Below are 12096 nucleotides of genomic sequence, written 5' to 3'. Positions count from 1 at the left end.
GAGATACGGGATGGCATTGAGTCCCAGCCGTGTCCCTGTACCAACACTTCTCTCCAGCGCGGCGTCACAGACCTGCCCTGCAATCACTATCCACTGAACACAACGTACTGACAGCCTACTTTACAACAGGGTCAGAGTAACTGTCGGTACAAACTGCACACCGAGTCCCTCCCTGTTCCAGTACAATGAGCCTAGATCCACACGGCAATTTAGGTATCGTCACGGTTCGAGTATCGTATATTTCAGAATATTAACTCAATCGGGGTATGAGTGGTAGTTTATCGTTATTGACTTCCTTAAATAAAAAAAGGGGCTCTGTAAAACCTATATGGTTTCCTTTAGTTAAAAAAATCATTTAAAATATAGGTTATCTGCGGTGTGCACTGGTATATTTGGCCTATACACCGCTGTTGTTTTTTCACACCAGAAGAGGGCAGGGTTGTTTCGGAGGTCGACAGGAATCCCCAGTTTATTGTAAAGCGTTCACCTGGAGGCAATGTGCTCTCGAGCTGAATCTTCAGAACAAAACACAAACGTCGTTCCCGCCTTCTGTACCTGACGTGTTAGACAGGGATTCCTTCGACGGCTGAGATTGACACTGGACTCCATGAAAAAAGAGCTTATTATAACACCAAAGAGCTCTCATTTGTTTGACAGTCAGTTTGGACCTACAAGCACAGGAAAGGTATAGCGACCATAAAGGGACAGTAGCAGCCTGCTCAGTGTTTCTGAAACGGGCTAGTTACTTCATACTATGATAACAATAATAATTGCTTATACTTATAATATAAGTTATATAGTGCTTTTCTGGACACTCCACTCAAAGCGCTTTACAGGTAATGGATTTCCCTCCACCACCACCAGTGTGCAGCCCCACCTGGATGATGCACCAGTACACTCCCCCCACACCAGCTATCAATGGGGAGGAGAGCAGAGTGATGAAGCCAGTTCATAGATGGGGATTATTAGAAGGCCATGATTGGTAAGGGCCAATGGGAAATTTGGCCAGGACACCGGGTTACACCCCTACTCTTTTCGAGAAACACCATGGGATTTTTAATGACCACAGACCTCGGTTTTACATCTCAAACGAAGGACGGAGCCTGTTTACAGTATAGTTTCCCCGTCACTGGGGCATTAGGACCCACATGGACCACAGGGTGAGCGCCCCCTGCTGGCCCCACTAACACCTCTTCCAGCAGCAGCCTTAGTGTTTCCCAGGAGGTTTCCCCTCCAGGTACTGACCAGGCTCACACCTGCTGAGCTCCAGTGGGCTGCCAGCTGTGAGCCGCAGGGTGATATGGCTGCTATACTGTACATACTGTGCCTACAGCAAGTCTGTACCTTACACCCTTTTCACTTTGAGTTGTGTCAGTGCCTCAGAGCCTCGTGCATTTAAATGAGGATGCTTTTGTTTTTTTTCTCCCTTTAGCTAGACACCATACTCCATATATTTAAAGGGAAATATGTATTTATAGGGAGTGAGCTGCGAGTTTGCTGGGACAAGTCTCTACCAGCTCTGCACACCAAGATATTGGCGATATTTCACCACCCTTCTTTAAGCCTTTGTCACACTACAGGACTCGACACGACTTCTAGTCAGAGAGCATGTCAAATTGAACGACTGCAGTTGCTGAATCTCGCTGCCCTTTTCTGTCCTTGAGGGCGTCATATTATTACCCGATTCCCTCACGACTTTACATGGCGGTTCAGAATCTCGTACTGCGCCGCGAAAGGTTTTGGCAACCAATCACCGTGGAGCACACCAGAATAAGAGGAGGAGCGCCGCACGAACGAGCAGGTAAACGTCTTGAGAAATTTAACACGGGCATTCCCTTTTCCACAAATAAACATCTTCAAAAATATCATTCTTCTTCGTAAATGTAGAAAAAAAATACAAAATAAAACAGTTAAAAATATAAAACACCTTCAGAACAAATTTTGCAAACAAATTAGTGTTGCGCCATAAGGTGTAATATAATGGGCACATTATCACACAAGTACAAATCCGGCTCACTGCCCAAAGAGCGCTACGACTGAGTCGCTGGGGTGTCACACTACACGACTGACGGTAACGGCGCGCTGCGACTCGCTGTCATTTTCTTACGGTTATGTAAATGAAGGCTAGGACTGAAAATCTGTCACGATCGTTACTCCTCCTCTTAAGGGCGCTCCAGCCCTTCCTCGTTCTGTCCCATTCCCCACACCTGTTTCTTATTCCAGGCCCTCTTTAGTTCCACCTTTAAAGCCAGACGCAGGCGTTTGCCCGGGGCTTCTCATTGAACCCCGTTTCGTGAGAGCCCGGGGTCCTGTTGCGTCTGGCTCCGTCATGGTTTTAGTTTCCTGTTCCTGATTCCCTGTCCCGCCGGTCCCGACCCGGTTCTGGTTTTTAGTTATTTTGGATGGATACCCTGGTCTTGGATTTCGCTTCCCGTTTTGGATTTCCCTTTTTGGATTTATGCTTGGATTGTTTGCCCCGGACTCACTTCCCCTGGACACCTGCTCACCTCGGACACGCCCCCCTGTCTCCTGATTGACTCCTGCATGATATTTTTCCCTATTGTTTCTTCACCTTTCGGATCGTGTCGTCTGCATAGGGACCGGAAAGAACTGTTTCCTGACAAAATCCTGGGGAAAATCGTGTAGCGTGACGCCGGCATTACAGAACCGTTGAAGCTCTCGTCAGGGTCCTTGAGCAGTGTTGGTGGACGGCGATCTTCAAGTCACTCCACAGAACCCCCCCCTGATTGAGATCAGGGCTCTGACTGGGCCGCTCAGAGGAGGACGTTCATCTTTTTGTTCTCTAGCAGCTCCACTGTTGCTTCGGCTGGCCGCTGGGGGGGCGCTGTCACGCTGAAAGGCGAACCTCCATCCCGGTTTCCTCTTTCTTGCAGAGGGCAGCAGGTTTTCCTCGAGGACTTTTCTGTACCGGGCTCCGTCTATTTTTCCTCCCGCCCTGACAAGGGCCCCAGTCCCTGCCGACACAATGCTTCGCAGGATCTGTCCTTTCGGAGATGTGCAGTGCTGGGTTTGGATCGAACAAAATCCCTGGCAAAAAAGTTCAATTTGAATTTTGTGAGACCTCAGAACCTTTTGCCTCATGACTGCAGAATCCTTTTAGTGCTTTGCTGCTGTTTTCCCCAGTGCAGCCCTCCTCCTTGCCCTCCTGCTTGGTACACGCACACTTTGACCAGCCTTGGCTATGAACGCCTGTAGCTCTCTGAAAGCTACTATCATCCGAGAGGCTCCATCAGCCTCCACCTGGCTTGGTCATCCAGTGTGATCTGGGCAGAGTCTCAGTGCCGAGACTGAGACATTCTCACTTCCACTTTAGAATCCTCTTGACCGACGAACAGTGACATTATAAAACACAAGATACGTTCGCAAAGATAGACACAACAGTGTCCTCCTTTCATAAGGTGATTATGGAAAATATCAGATGGTAGTAAAAAAACAAATATAAGATAATCATCTTGATTATTGCTCCAGGGGGTATTCAAGTTCTTCAGTATTTTTTATCTCCATCCCCTGATCTGTGCCTTCCTATAACTTCGTCCCACAGCTCTTCTGAAATCTGCCTGGTGCTCATGGTTGGGTCCTTGCTGTGAAATGCACTACCCACCAGAGGGAGCCTGCAGGAACAGCTGGATTCATCCTGAAATCATTGGGAACACTACGACTGGACACAGGCTAAGGCCAGTCGCCTGGGTGTGTGATTCTGATGGCGACTGGAATACTGGAGCAAGAGAGGTGGACACTTATCCAAACAAGCTAGTTCCATTTTTGTTTTTAACCAATTTTCTAAAAGATTCTTGAATATTTGTCTCAGTTGGAAGTTGAGGTGTAGAATATAACAAAAAAATGTAATGCATTTGAAATCCCAGCAATTTAAGGAAACTAACTTCTCTGTCTCGCAACATTTTCCACAACACAGAGAACCAATGCCAGCAGGAAGTAAAATGACTGTGAATTTTTTTTTTTTGCATAGGAAAGAAATCTTTTCTTGAACTTGGACTTGGACATTTTAGAAAAACTGCTCTAGGCTAGGTCTGGAGAAAGGCAAAGTTGTTTTCATTTACTACAGCTTTTGACACAAACAACATGCAAGTACTGTATATCATTCATTCCATTTGTAAACTGTTAACATTACTAATCCCACCATTTTTAAACATTTTAATAAGATGCTAAAAGAGGCTGTCTATATCTTGGCACTGAGTTTTCAGCAGCGTGGGAAATATGCTTGGTATGTGGTGCTACGTCATTGGATAACTGCTATATCAATCAGGATGTGCTGCTCTTCCTGTAGTGGATACATTGTACGCCTTGTTTCTGCAATGAAGAGGCTGTCAACATATAAACAACATTCTCGTCCAGTGTAAATCATTCGAGGTCATGAACGAAGTCTATGAATGAATCTATCAGTCAGTAATCTGAATTACATTATCTGGCAGGTAAAAAAAGAAAAGTGCACAACAGTAATTTCAAACTAAAGTATTTTCTTGTCTTTTGTGGGAGACATAGGTGTTGTAACCAAGACATTACCTACTTGTGAGTTTCTGAGTGCTCTTCCTACTATAGATTTGGATTTCATTTCACATCCAAATTCTGATTTAGATTCAGTATCACATCACTTTTTCCAGACTCAGATACTCTCCAAATCGAAACGCACCTTCATCAAATCAGATTCATGACCAAATCCCTTATTCAGATTCGGATTAGGGCACAATTGCAGGTTAATGTCCTTATTCTAAGTAGCACACAGTGGGAATTGTTGAGGGAAAATGTTCTTCCTTTGCAAAAGGCACAGTGGCTCTTTGTTGCCAATCTGCGCTGGTGATGACTGAAAATCATTCAGCTTCTATTAGGTGTCTTAATTTGCCACTCCTTGACAGTCACCTGCAGTCTTGCTCGGAACATGGCTTGAATGTTATTTTCCCTACCCTACCTGAAATAAGATGTCACCCTAGCTCTTGCATTATGAAAGGATGTGCAGTAAAAGTTCATTTCTACAATCCCTGGCACGAGAAGTACTTGGAACACCCTGGTGTTCAATTTTAACGTTCTCAGCCTTAGTGAATTGAGGGCCATATTGGATATATATGTAATGCGAGTTTCATTCTTGAATAAAAATAATCTAAACTTTTACTATTTTCAATAAATGTACAGATTTTGTGTATATGTGTATATGCACAAAGGAGCAGTTGTGTGCAGTGTTTCTCTTTCACAGATCTGGAATCCAGCTATATTTGTGTAAAATGTACAATGTTTACAACAAGGTTCGACCAAGGTTCCTGAACAAGGTTCAGGAATCAAAATTGTGGAATTAAAATACTTCTCACTGTTTTCCAATATACTAAAAATATTCTCTAATGCTCTTACCAAATCATGGCCTCCTAATAATCCCCCTCTCTGAACTGGCTTCATCACTCTGCTCTCCTCCCCACTGAGAGCTGGTGTGAGCGGAGCGTACTGGCGCATCAACCAGGTGGGTCTGCACACTGGTGGGGGTGGAGGGGATCCCCATTACTTGTAAAGCGCTTTGAGTGGAGTGTCCAGAAAAGCACTATATAAATGTAAGAATTATTATTATATTTGCTAAATGACCCTCGTATCAAAAAGACAACAGGTTTACTGGACACACTGGTCTCTCCAGGTGCCTGAACCCCACTCTGTTGAAATGTTACAGGATGAAATTCAATAAGAGAATGAAAAAGAAAAAGGCGCCCAGCATAAATATAATCTATAATAATAAAGAAATCCGGAAAGAGCAGGGATAGACTACTAGATTTGTCTATCAGGATGCTTTGAGTGTGTGCAGACCTTCAGTAGACATGGTTGCAGTAAATGCCAGCATAATCCCTCATTTCCTGTTTGGAAGATAAATCAATATTTCATACTCATTCTGTCTGTTTTTAGATGCTGTTCCATAAAATTTCATGTTTAACAATATTCTTTCACAATAAGAGGGAAAAAAACTAAATTCTGATCAGTGCACTAGATGGTATTCCATATTTCACAAGCCCAATTTAACAGAAAAATGTTGTTAGTGGACAATGAACAAGGCAGGTATGTCCAAATAATGCTTACAAAGGCCGGGCATTCACAATTTATTATGTCTTGTCCTGTCATTTTACTCCACCTTAACCTTATAGCGAGCATGAACAGTAGGGAACATCTAAACAGCAACTAAGAAGCGTCCTCTATTGGTGACAAAAGAGATGCAGTGCTGAACACTATAAATCAGAGCTGGGGATTTCCAGTTCTGGAGGACTGGCTGAGGTCCTGTGACTTTCACAGGCAGTTTTCAATTAGCAACTGTATAAAACCAAATACAGCATGTGATTTTAATTCTTATTGCAATAATTGACTTTGATTGCATAATTGAGATCAGAGTTGTAATTGATGTAGAACTTCCCTAAATACTTCCAACTGGACTTCTGTTTCTTCTAAAACATTCTTGATTTAATCTCCCCATTTTAGTTTCTCTCTTTGTCATTTCTTTTGCCACTGGATATGATCCAGAGATGGCCCATTTTAATTGCTTCCTTCCTGCAGGGACAGCACTTCTTTACACAAAGGGCTGTGGGAGAATGGAACAAGCTACCCATGAAGCTGCTCCACACTTAAATGTCTTTTATTGCTTCTTATTAAGGAGGCTGACCTCATTCATCACTATGTTGTTGTTTTTTTCTTGCCAGTATGATGATCTCCGTCTCTGCTCATCGTTATACATCTATCGGTTTTGTCTTTGCCTTGTTTTTTTGTTAAGTTCTTGGAGATGATGTGTCATGAAAGGCGCTGTATAAATATTATTATTATAGAGATACAGAGATGATAATGAAGATAGTTATTTGCATGTAGGTAGTACATCATATAAAAATAATGTGTCTTTAAAGTAGCTTGCTGCAGGAATAAATACAGCACATATAATCAGATGAACTATCCAAACTCTCATACTGTGTGAAAACAGCGTGCTACCACAGTGACGTTAGGCACAGGCACAAATGCAATGAGCTCCATGTTCCCTGGCAGCGCACACCAGGGGGCGCTAAGTTAACAGGTGCTCCGGTCATTCTATGCCCTAGGAACACACTACTTGACCTGTAGCACATACTCACAATGCTAATCCACTCCAGTGTGTACTGTTGTTGTACATATGTCTGTGTAACAAATCTTATTGCTCCATTGTGTATAAGCATGGAAGTGTCCTACCCTTGGATGATGTGGGACTTGTGATTCCTAATGATATATATCACATGTTTCTCTACCTTGTTTAAAATGTGCTCTAGATCATGTATCCCCAGTCACATTCCTGAATCGGCTTATCATGGGCAATTCATTGGAGCAGTTTAATAGCTCTTTTGGTGCTGTTGCTTTAAAAAGACCTAGAAACCCTGCAGCCTCACAGGACTGGGAACCCACTTACAACATCATTGAGATTTTTCTTTTGCCATTTATGTGCAATGAATAACACACCTGCCTCTCTGTCTGGGAAATCCCACTTAAACAGGCACCAAGACAAGGTAGCGCATGCAGAGCACTCTGAATGGTCAAGACACAAGAATAGGATGTGTGTATTACAAACATTAACTCCTACTTCAAACTGCCATGACTTCAAGCTTTAAAGCAGGAAAAAGAGAAAACTGTGTAGGGTCTAATGTGATGTAAACAGAAAACTAATGCCTAACTCATGCCTTTCCCCATATTAAAATTGTCAAATAAAAGTAGGAAATTGAGTTTAAGGGAAATAAATGAACCTGTTATACAGAACAAGTAGGAATGGAAACCAGTGATCTTTCTACACAGGTACTCATCAAGGACAAATTTACTAACATGCTAGAGCTAAAAAAAAGACAAATTACTCAGATCTGAATGATTTCTGTAAATCATAGGATGTAACAAGCAAACACATCTCCTAGACCAGATTGTACTTAGCCACTTGTCTTCAAAGGCATGTGGAATGCTTTTCACTAACCACTGACTAGCATTTTTCACATGGCTCTAAGGTTAAATCACAAATGCAATATGCAATATGCATTCTTGAAAAAGGCAATTGAGTGGAGCCTCTGAGTTATAGAGAAACCAGCCTTAAACTATTACATATGAATGTGGGTGAAATACCCAACTTAGAACAACTACATGAAAACTGCATCCTATGAGATAGGAACAAGTAAAGGTTTACTTCCTGCTGAAAAGAGAAGAAAAGAAACACAACATTTCGGCTTTGGAGCCTTCTTCAGCCTTCTCAACACCTTGTCTTTTCACATTCCCCAGCTTGCTCTCCATGAGACACACAGACAGGGAGAGAGCCTGGGGTCAGAGCGCAGGGTCAGCCATTTATACGGCGCCCCTGGAGCAACTGGGGTGAAGGGCCTTGCTCAGGGGCCCAACGGAGTAGGATTCCTCTGCTGGCTGCGGGATTCGAACAGGTGCAGATCCTCAGCAACAAAACAAAGAAAATCTTCAGTTCCAGTAGACTTAAATATTTTTTAACACAAAGCAGCTTGATTTCAGATTTTGAAAGGATAGAATTATAGCACATACCTATATTTATAGGACAAAAGAAGCTGAAATGTTCCATCCATAATGTAAGTGGAATAATTCCTGTGGGATAGTCTTAATTGGTCTAATAAGAACTGATAGTGGCGTGCTCTTTTCTGTTATGCTGCCTTAAAAGGACAATGAAGAAGGATTTTCTTTCACTGGGAAAACAGTGAGCTTGAATTTCCACTCTCACATACTTAGATTGCATTTTCAACTTCTGCAAAAAACAAACAATTAATGCATTTTCTACTGGACACATTATGTGCGATTCTTTGTTGAAATTTCAAAAGCACTCAGACCAATGCAGGGTGGGAAGAGCTAGTTACTCAGGCCAACCTCCACTCTCCATGAGCCTTTGCTGAATGGTTTAAATTGCTTATATTTTCCCCCCATCTGCTTAGTTACAGGCAACATTAAATCATTGTGCTCTGTGGAGTGGTGTGAATAGAGGCATACATCTGTAATCCTTGCTGTTCTCTTGAACAATAGTCTGATTTTAAAGGACAACCCGCATGGAACAAATCATTCTCAGTGATTAGTCTAAAAATGCAAATGACCGTCCTAAAATGCAATATTAAAATTCAGGGTGTCATTGCTAAATATCCTGTTCTGTTTCTTTCTGCTTTTGCTGGATTTTTGTGTTCTCATTGAAAATATGCCTAAATACTAAACTCCCTGATATCCCCAAAGGTGAGGCAGGAGTGAGGTTTTCTTTTCTGAAATTCTTCTATAAAGGTGTTGAGATGGTACAAAGGTATAAGATGATGGATCTTAATGCATTGCCGTGAGCTGTATAAAAGTGAGAGTACAATCTTTTTAAAGAGAAAAACTCAGATTTCTGTTGAACGATTTCTGTCAAGATAATTACAGACTACACGACAAGAGAAGTCTCTTCCTGTTTCACTGCAAAAGATAAATTGTACTGAGAAAACCTTTGAGTCTTTCAGCTCCGATGTGCACTGCAATGTGGTCCGGTAGACTTCGCTGTGTTCTGGTAAATTTCTACATAAAAAATGTTGCTTTCCTTTTCACATCTTTCTCAAAAGGTTCAAAAGCCACTGTAACTCTGCAGGATCTGATTATTGTTGCGTGTCTGCATTTCAAAAGGGACAAAGGAAAAAAAACTACAAGGCTCACACATGCTTTAAGCTACGATGGAGACGAAAGCAATTTTGATATTTGCAGCCGTTTTCATTCACCACTTCCCTTGGCTTCATTACGTCCTTTTTTTAATGTATTTAAAATTTAATACCTTTCCTTTTCTTCTCTTCCCCATGTCGTTTTTTCATTTGGACACTTCTGTTTCTCTTTTACCACCGGGAAAGAAGCCCTGAATAAAACTACCTTTGAACTTACTGTACACCAATACAGAACTGTGCCAGATGTTGCCTCTTCAAAATATGTGCCGGGAGTCGTTGTTCCTTCAGTACCCTGTCAGAAGCTCCAAAGCCTGTGCAAGGTGTTCCTAAAATTGTCCTTTTTTAAGCTACCGTTATTTGGAACCAACCAAAAATGTAACTGTGGAAATATGCTGTGCACATGTGGGTGTTATTTGCATTAGACATCATAGGAATCTGGAGAACTTTCCCATTTCCTCCAAGTCTATTTCTAGGCAATAGCGGAGGACAAGCGAGAACAACTGCATACGCCAGGATCACCAATTTGCTGAACTGGATTAAGTAAGCCACACATTACAAACTGGAACAAGTAAGACATACATTGGAAACTGGAATAAGCAAGTCACTCGTTTCAAACTTGAATAAGACATACATTACAAAGTATTAACCATTGATTATCTAGGAACAAGACTGATGGAAAATGTGAAAAGAAAAAACATACCAAAATAATATAATGGACATGTAATTACAGAACGTGAAGAAAAAGCATTTCAATGTGGCTACACTGGCAATTTTCATTAGTATGTACAGTAACTCTGTGTCAGTAACACTTACAGGCCTGTGGGGTACATGCTGATGTAGCTCATTACAGCTGCTTAAATAACTGTTTTTAACCTCATTAGCCTCTCCAAGGAATGGAAAGAAGTCAGAATGTAGTCACCTTAAATTACCTACGGACAGGAGGAAAAGGAGGTCTTGTTACAGATGTATATGAATATTAGATTGTGTTTGATTGTAATTTGAAAGTTGTTGATTAGGAAAGCATTACAAATGCCTTTTAAGAGAAAAACAAAACACTGTATTATATCATGAACTCTTCCACAGAGACCAAGACAGATAAATAAGTCATTACCAGCACTTCATTTATTTGTTTTCTTTTGTTTACTGTGAATAATGGAAGTCTGAGTTATTTGTGATTGGAATGTATTCTTTGTTTTTATTGCATGCTGTTCTCAAACCCATGTGAAGCCTGAGACAATCCCACTCTGTACAATCTGTTTCTGTCTCTGTTTCCAAATCCTGACCTGCACCTAGTCAGTACCTCACCATGAAGAGACAATGCGCAATGCTGGCATGAATCTCTCCCACTCCAATATATAGAGAAGATACCTTTATCCTCACCTTCCATAAAACTTTTATCCTCACCTGTCATCATCTAAAGGTTTGCCATTATCATCTCTGAGAAGCTTCATCCCTTAATGTGGCTCTTTCGCTGTGGTATTCCTGCACAAATATTCATTTATAAGGGCTTGTTCTAATACATTTTTTGTTCACAATTTGCTGTGCTTTATTTCATTGACTGGATGCTGTTCTTTCTGAAACGGTTTAGTGCTGTTTTCTTATATTGGTCTGAACATATTTTGTAAATCATGTGTGCCATTACCCCCTATGTCCTACGATTCACTTCCTCTACGTATGAACCTGTTCTGGGCTTCAAGCAGGATATCTTTAAACTGCTGCAGTCTGCCGATATCTATCCAATCCCATTCTGCTTCATTCTTCTCTGCTTTTCCGCGATAGGTAACCTTTGTTTTGAACACGTTTGTACAGCTTTAAAATATACTTTAAAGCACAAAATACGATGACCACATTTTCATGATGGTTCTCCCATCTGTGATGATCCTTCAAAGTCAGGATCAATACAGGTGTTCCCTCCTGTAGGCATTCTGACACACTGAGAAAGTGGCCATTAGCCACGTCTCGCATTTCAGTGTCCAGTGTTGATATCCTCAGTGCTTCTTCTCCATCTACAATAGAAAATTAAAATCGTACAAGATTCACACTTACGCTTCCTCCTTTACGCTAACATTCCTGATTTCGTGATACTGAGCATCAAAAGATGCATCGCGCACAACCGAAACAAGTCAGCATGTCTTTGTAGCAGGTACGCTGATTTTCATCCACAGGGCGGTCCGCAGGGAGTCCACTGCGTAAGGCTTTTGCACCAGGTGCAGACACGCCGTCGTGTCGAGACCCTCCGCCATGCCTGTCATAGAGGCTGCCTGTGTCCTCTTCTCCCCCTCCTTCACGTGCTGAGCAGCTCAGGCCAGCGAGAGCGGCAGCCGCCCGAGCAGCTTGAGCAGGAGGCCCGCTGTCAGGCCAGGACGAGCCCGTGCTCTCAAGACGCCACCTGTCCCTACAAGAGGGGAAGCAG

Source organism: Lepisosteus oculatus, chromosome 6, assembly GCF_040954835.1.
Source record: "Lepisosteus oculatus isolate fLepOcu1 chromosome 6, fLepOcu1.hap2, whole genome shotgun sequence".
Classification (NCBI taxonomy): domain Eukaryota; kingdom Metazoa; phylum Chordata; class Actinopteri; order Semionotiformes; family Lepisosteidae; genus Lepisosteus; species Lepisosteus oculatus.
Note: the sequence above shows the minus strand (reverse complement) of the source record.